At 41.5% G+C, this 6169-nt stretch overlaps 1 protein-coding gene across 8 annotated transcripts in view; it reads left to right on the forward strand.

Annotated features, from left to right (window-relative positions):
- rapgef1b (Rap guanine nucleotide exchange factor (GEF) 1b) overlaps nt 1-6169 on the forward strand; it is a 46495-nt gene that overhangs the window by 6241 nt on the left and 34085 nt on the right. The gene's annotated exons all lie outside the window — the stretch shown is intronic.

Here is a 6169-nt window from a genome sequence, read left to right on the forward strand (position 1 = left end):
CACATGTTGGGGTTAACCCTGTTTGATTTTTTTTCTTTCCTCCTGCTAAAGCTGCGTGAACAGATCCACCCTGATGAGCTGGTATAACATAGAGGCTCCATAATTAAGGTAGCCGAGTCTATCACTGTGTAATTACACAGTGCCGAGTGCCATAATACCTTGTTTTGAAAACACACAGTCTGTGGTGCGCTCAGCCTAATAAATCTATGTATTTCAACCCAGCAGGCAACAAAAGTCAGTGTTCACTGTGCGTATTTTGTCTGTGTACCCTGAGCTGCCCAGACCCTGTAGTCATGATGGCCCTCTGCAGAGACCGTAGCGTGAGTAATGTGTTTCAAACAGATGCACAGAGGCCAAACACAAATAGCTGGTCATACTGCAGAAGGACAATATTTTGTAGTTATTCATCTATTAGCTGCTGATTTGACTACAGAGGCTTTAATTTCAAAATAAACAGTTTCTGGATCTTATTGTTTATGTTGTTTTTTGGTTTTCACTTGGTTTGCACACTGCCTAAAAGTCTTTTTTTTGCTGCTTCAATTCGCTCGTCTAAATCCAAATCTTTGTTATCTAAACGATCGCATCGTATTAAACTGTCTTTATAACCCATCTGCCAGAACCCACAGCATCCTCACTCAGACTGCTGGTGTTTGTGATGAGATTGTAGAAGTAAAAGCGGTGTGACAGAGAACCACTACTGAAACTCCAAATGTGTCCAATGATCATGTCTTTCAGTTCTTGTTTCGGACTGAGTTACAATAGCGCTCTAACGCACTATTGTAACGCTTTGTAACTCTAACACTTTGATATTATGGAAATTTGATTGAAGGGAACACGGTATTTCGTGTTTTGTGTATCCACACAGGGGACTGCACTGTGTGTGTTGCAGATACAGTACTGACCATTGCAAGGATGAAGGAAAGAAAAGAAAAATCTGTCTATGTTGAGTTTTCTATTGAAGCAAAGTGAGCAGCAGGGACACAGAGAGAGAAAAGGCGAGTGGCATTGGTGTGCCTGAAAGCAGCAATCTCAAAGGCGGAAAATGTAGAAATCTATTTAAAGGCGGGGGGGTGGGTTCTGTCAAGCTGCGCCTTAGTGTGCATGTGTGTGCGTGCCTTCCTGCGTTCAGTGTGTCAAATCATGTAGACCCCAGGGTGGCATGGCTGGGTCAGGGAGCTGGCATACAATGAAGGGGACGTCCCACAGTTGCTGCCAGTTTCCGACACCAGTCTAAATCAGGAATGGTAAACGAGAGAAGTTGACATTGCTTGCAAACAAGTCAGCCTTGTTGTCAAGGTGCATGTGGGTGTGTGTGTGTTTTGTTTGGTTGTAGATGAATGTGAATCCTTGGTTTGATTTCTTTATATTAATCCCAGATTGTAGATGAAATGCATGCAAACACGCACAATCTTGACTTCGCCAGTGACTGAATGAGCTTGTAGCCCTGTGGACAAAATCCAGGAATTTGTTTGTTTGTTTCAGTGTTCGCTGACCCACTTCTGCTTGGATGTTCATTCTTATACAACCTGAATGTGTGAATATGCTTTTAAAACAGCAATGATGAACAGAAATAAATGGAATGTTTCTGAGCTTAAAGGCAAAATAATCACATAATTTATCAGCTTTGGCCTGAGAAGACTTTGAGTTGTTATTTTGACCTGTTTCTCTTCATATGACTGATATCTCACAGCAAATAATGAGTTAAATTTCACTGATTCTTTTTTTCCCCTTAAATTCTGTTACAAAAGCCTCAGCATCCAAAATGCTTGTCTTTAGACTTGTCCATGCTGATTCTATCTTTGGAAGCGTTCTGCCTAATTTTCTATTATTTAAAACATAAACATAAAATGAAGATATCATTTTATAGCGTCAGATGTATTGTAAAGGGCCCACCATACTATTTTTGGAAGTGCAGTCATGCTGTCTGCTGCAGTGTGTCTGCATACTGAGGAAGAACAGACGACAAAAATAACAGCACATCAATAAAACCCTGGAAGGTGATATGCAGTTATGTAGAGGCAACTTTCCTCATTCATCTGAAACAGCAATATGTAGCTTTTTCTTTTTACCCGTGGAATGTCAGATAAGTGGACAGACATCAGCTGAGCAAGTAAACTGGTACAGATGACAAGAATGAGCTAATAATAGCCTGCTTAACAGTTCAAATAAAAAAATAAAATAACAGTTGTAGCTTTTGTCTGGTTTAAAAAATAAAAAATAAAAAACAAAACAAATCTCAGACACTTAGAGGCAGCTGACACTGACATAAACGATTATGCGCGTTAGGAAGTAACTAGGAAGTGACTATTAACATAGATTTTTGCCAGACTACATTTCACTCATTGAAAAGGGTGATTCCTACGATGCAAACATGTATAAAAGCCTGCAGCTAATCACTGACTGACAGTATTTATATCCCGTGGCCCAACCTTAGCATGTAGACTACAGATCGATCTCTGTTTTTCAAAAATAATATAAATTTGTGTCATCTTTTTCCACAGTTGGAAAAAGATGACACAAAAATGTGTTATTACGGATTAATATAGAAGTAATTACAAAGTTGCATTTAATTTTCTTTTTGTGTATGAGTGATTCAAATCTCTAGTACAGTTTAGACGACTGCTGCCTAATTATAAGTGTCTATACGTGGGCAAGTCTTGTCTTTGTAAAGGACACGTCTGTCATCCAAGGCTATTTTTAAGAAGCTACATTTGGACATTTTTCACAAAGTTTGGTTTGCCAGGGTGCATTTGCTCTGTAAGATTAAATATATTATGTGGCATCTCTCTTTCAGTCTCATCCAGTGCTGTGTTTGTGCACAAAGTGTCAAGTGGATGACGAGTGGCGCGCTGCACAGACAAGATCAGCTTTGTGCGGCTCTCTAACATGGAGAGCGTGGTACCACTCCTTGCTGTTGAGGCCATTTACTGTTTCCTGTGCTTCTCTGCCTCTCTGTATCTGTCTCTGTCTTGTGCTCAACAGTGAAGTGATCGGTTCTCTTGTGGCTGTTTGTCTGTGTGTAGGATCGCTCTCCTATCTCAAGTGCTTTATAGTGCCTGTTTGGCAAGAGGCAAACAGCTGCCGTTCTCTGAGAACTCTGAATTCATTCTCAGCAGATCACAGGGGGTTTTTAGCTGTTGCAGTGTCTCTGTTCTGGTGCTGCTTGATGTTAGAGATACTGACAAGCTGAGTATTTATAGCACTTTGTGCTTCTTAGTCTATCGGTTTCACCCCAGGTGAACCTGCTGCCTGCCACACGGTCTGTCTCACTTTACTGAAAGAATCGGTTCAGAAAGCTAGCTTTAAATGGATCGCTAAAAAATGCAGTAAATTGCTGCAGCCCGAAGGTCAATTGAAGGATCAGGCTGGTTTGAGCATGTTTGTGTTGGGTGGTTGTGTATCGCAGTGAGCTGCTTTGTGTCGTGTGGGTTTGTGTAAATGTGTGTGTGTCTGTTAGTGATGTGCTATTAGGCACCACCTATTTTTATAAGGTAAGTTGTTATGTGGGGGTTAGTTACAGAGTCCAGGCTGCTCTGTGCTGTGAAGAGGGGAGGGAGACGAGGGACAGGAAATCATACCAGTGACTTAGGCGTCAGCGGGGAAGGAACAGGAGGGGTACCCAGGATGGTGTGTAAGTATATGTTGTGTGAATTCCGCTCCCCCACCCCGCTATTAACCCTTTCCATCATACTGCCCCTGCCCTCCAGTAAAGCTTTAGCGTGCTGCTCTGTGGCCTCGTTTGCCTCTCACATCACATTAATGGAATCATTAGCTGATACTGCTATGGATTCCTAGATGACAAAACCATCAATATCACAATTAGGTGCTAAACTAATGATTTTTTTTTCCGTTGTAGATTAATCTGCTGATTATTTTCTCAGATAATCGTTTGTCCTTCTGGAAATGGGGGAAAAATCACATCATGAAGAAATCAACTTGTAGTTGAAAAACGGCTGCTCTAAAACTCCAAGGAAACATTGTTCTCTGTTACTGAAGACAAACAAGAAGATGAGTTCATCACTGTCAAGAAGGTGGAATGAGCAAATGATTGGTCATTTTTGTTTTAGCAGGAAGATGACTCGCATTACAAACTAGATCTTAAAATAGCTGCATATGTAAATAAAAAGGAAAGCTACAGAGTAGCCAGAGAACAATTCTGAAACCTGGTTTTGTTGTTCAGTTTCAGCACTGTGTTATGTGATGTGCTGATGTCCTCTGGTCCTAACACAGTGTGCACGAGATGTGAGCTCTATGCACATGGCAGCTTTTAACATGATGTTTCTAGATTTTGTAGCTAATTTCTGTTTTGCTCACGGATTGGCAATATTGCTGCAACTTTTTTTTGGGGGGGGGGATAAGAGTAAATCAATCCTTATACTGCTTCATGAACGTCCTGCTCCCCCGTGCTTCACGCTGCTCTCTCTCCAGTATTAAGGCTGTGCACTGGCTGAGATGAGATTGCTTCTCTTCAGGATGTTTGCCGGCTGGCTATCCTTTGTCCACCATGCTGCCGTCTGTTTGCAAAACGTTACGCCTCCCAGTGCATCTAATGAACATCGTGCTAACTGCATCACTACCGATCATGCTTTTGCTTTGTACGTGAAAAGCTGGACAGTTTAAACAGTGCAATAATTTATTTATTTATTCAAGCCCTTTGTGCCCTTTTTGTCACCATTTCCCCTTTTCCCAGCAGAAGCTTCCAGCATGTTTTTTCTGTGCGTCGATGATGCTGTTGAAAATCAGACCTTAAGGCATCCCCTCTGCAACCCTTTGTTGCTCATGGTTGAATAGTTTGGAGAACCTTTGTGTTTGTGACTGTGGATGCTGGTGTGGGTTCCTGCGCTCTGACACAGAGGACAATTGAGTCAACTAGACCTTAGGGCTCACTCCATAGCTTTCAGTACAACCTCTATGAAATTCTCTGCCAAGCGCTTCCATCAAATAGCTCCATTAGCTCATCCCCTGCCTGCCATTAACACACAGACCCATACTGAAAGCATCCAAGAGTGAGGATTATCTAAATACTCATAATATTGCATAGCCAGTGCAGTGTGGTATTATCCTTGAAGCATATACAGTGTATTGCAATAATTGTTTTTAAATGAATCATACTATTGTGAAGGAAGCGAGTCAAAGTGAGTGAAGAGGATAAATGAGTGTGTAGCGTTAGTCATAGATCTACAGAGTGTGGAAACACAGACGAACAATGTGACAGACATTATCAGCACAAAGTAAGTAGAGAAGAAGAAATGCTATCAGTAATGAACCACCTTCCTATTGCAGCAGCAGAGGGGAAAAGGTTGTGTTAGCTCCAGAAACACAGAGCTTTGGAAGATTGAGTTCTGCTGGCTTTATAGTTAAACAGAGGAGGCATTGAGGCTCGAGACTTGTAAATGTTTATACCACCACACAATACGCGGGCCTAATGGTCCCACCCTCTTCTGAAACGCCACCATCGAGGCCACCAGGCTACACAGGACCTGCATCAGTTAAATAGCATACGGCCTTAAAATCCACCCAGCGTCTAATCAAAATGATCAAACATTCCTTAAAAACTACTTAACCAGAGCAGTTAATGGAATGACTCACTTTTGACTCATGCTGTGTTAATAGCTTCATTTACAGAAAAAAAGACTTCCTTGAGCGTATCTGCAGTAAAGTCGGGATCGTGGTGGCGTTGCAAGTCTTAAAGATCTGTCGCTCTTGCATCCAGAGTATACAAGGGTTACACACTATTACTGTGACATGTATACCTTATAAAACTAAGAAAAAAAGCTGTTTTACGTGCTGCAAAATATACACTTATTACCAGTCTTTAAGCAAAGAGAGCTGCATGAATGAACTCACTGACTTGCAGCATGCCAGCATATCCAGAGCTCCACACTGACCCACTACCCTGAATAATGTTACACATCATCTACCGCATCTCATCTGCAAGCTGTGTAATTATGGAAGCGTGCATAGTCTACTCTAACCTCAGTAGCCTTAAATGTAGATGTGTTAATTTAAGACTTTTGTTTTGAGACTATACCACTTTGTTTCCCATCATTGTTCTGTTTCAGAGTGTGCGTGTGTGTAAAATACTGCCTCTGAACTAGGGCTGAACGATATATCGCATTTGCGATAATATCGCGACATGATCAAGTGCAATTTTCTAACCGCAAAGGCT

The sequence above is a fragment of the Pundamilia nyererei genome, unplaced genomic scaffold (genome assembly GCF_000239375.1).
Source record: "Pundamilia nyererei isolate P.nyererei 1_Seehausen unplaced genomic scaffold, PunNye1.0 scaffold00002, whole genome shotgun sequence".
In the NCBI taxonomy this organism is placed as follows: Eukaryota; Metazoa; Chordata; class Actinopteri; order Cichliformes; family Cichlidae; genus Pundamilia; species Pundamilia nyererei.